A 1,406-nucleotide genomic window follows, 5' to 3' on the forward strand; every position below is an offset into this window, starting at 1 on the left:
CTTCCTACCCAGTGATTGAACCCCAGCCTCCTGCATCTCCTGCATCGGCAGGTGGACTCTTTACCACTCAACCACCGGGAAAGCCCTGTCTTGGTCCCAGATGCATACTCATTTGTGTCTTTCCTAAGCCAGGACTTTCAGTGGCAGGCGCTGAGGGGCAGGCCTGTGAGAGCAAAACCTCTGCTTGTGGGTGATCCCAGCTGGCTGCCTAGCACCAGCTCTGAAACTCTGCCTCTTGGTACAAAGCTACTCTGCCAGGGGAGGGTTTTCTTAATTGTTAGGTGAAGTGGCAGATGTGAAAAGATCTCAGAACATAATCATTCCTAGGTGTAAGTAGTTTTGGGTAGTAGGGCGTGTCAAATACAGGGAAGACCCTGCTCCCTGATGTTGATAAGCCTCCTGCAGGGGTTCAGTGGGCGGTTCATCCAGGATCTGTCTCATTCATCCAAGGCCCCAGGAGCACAGAAAACACACATCAAAAGAAATAGCGGAGAGGGAATTCCCTGGTGGTCCAGTGGTTAATACTCAGCATTTCCATCGCCATGACCCGGGTTTAATTCCTGGCTGGGAAATTCATATTTTGCAAGCCCTAAGGCATGGCCAAAAAAAAAAAGAAAAGAAAACATGGAACTACCATAGGCTACAGCAATTCCACTTCTGGGCATTTGCCTCAAACAGTTGAAAGCAGGAACTTGAAGACTTGTCTGGACCCCCATGACCACAGAAGTGTTATTCACAAGAACCACAGGAGGAATCATCCCAAGTGTCCACTGACCAACGAGTAGATAAACCTAATGGGGTGTATTCATCCAAGGGGATGCTATTCAGCCTTCAAAAGCAAGGAACTTCTCACAAATGTGCTATGGCATGAATGAGCCTTAAGGACATCAGGCTAGGTGAAATAAGCCAGGGCAAAAGGACAAATGATGTCTGATTCCACTCACAGGAGGGCCCAGTTACAGGGAGAACAGTGGTTGCCAAGGGCTGCGGGGAGGGGGATAGAAAGCCAGTGTTTCAAGGAGAGGGGCAGTGTTCACTTTGGGATGAGGGTGAGGGATGGTGGTTCTAGAGAGGAATGGTGGTGGATGTTACACAAAATGTGAATGTGTTTAATGCCCCAGAACCCTACACTAAAAACGTTAGAACGGTCAATTTTACAGGGTCTATTTTGTTGTTGCTGTTGTTTAGTCACTGAGTCATGTCCAACTCTTTTGCAACCCAAGGGACTGTAGCTTGCCAGACTCCTCTGTCCATGGGATTTCCCAGGCAAGAATTCTGGAGTAGGGTGCCATTTCCTTCTCCAGGGGATCTTTCTGACTCAGGGATTGGCTCCCACATGGGCAGGTGGATTCTTCACCTATAAGCCACCTGGGAAGCCCCAGTATATATTTACCGGGGTTTAAAAC

The sequence above is a fragment of the Bos grunniens genome, chromosome 19 (genome assembly GCF_055505025.1).
Source record: "Bos grunniens cultivar Pamir isolate PY7600 chromosome 19, Bosgru_T2T1.0, whole genome shotgun sequence".
In the NCBI taxonomy this organism is placed as follows: Eukaryota; Metazoa; Chordata; class Mammalia; order Artiodactyla; family Bovidae; genus Bos; species Bos grunniens.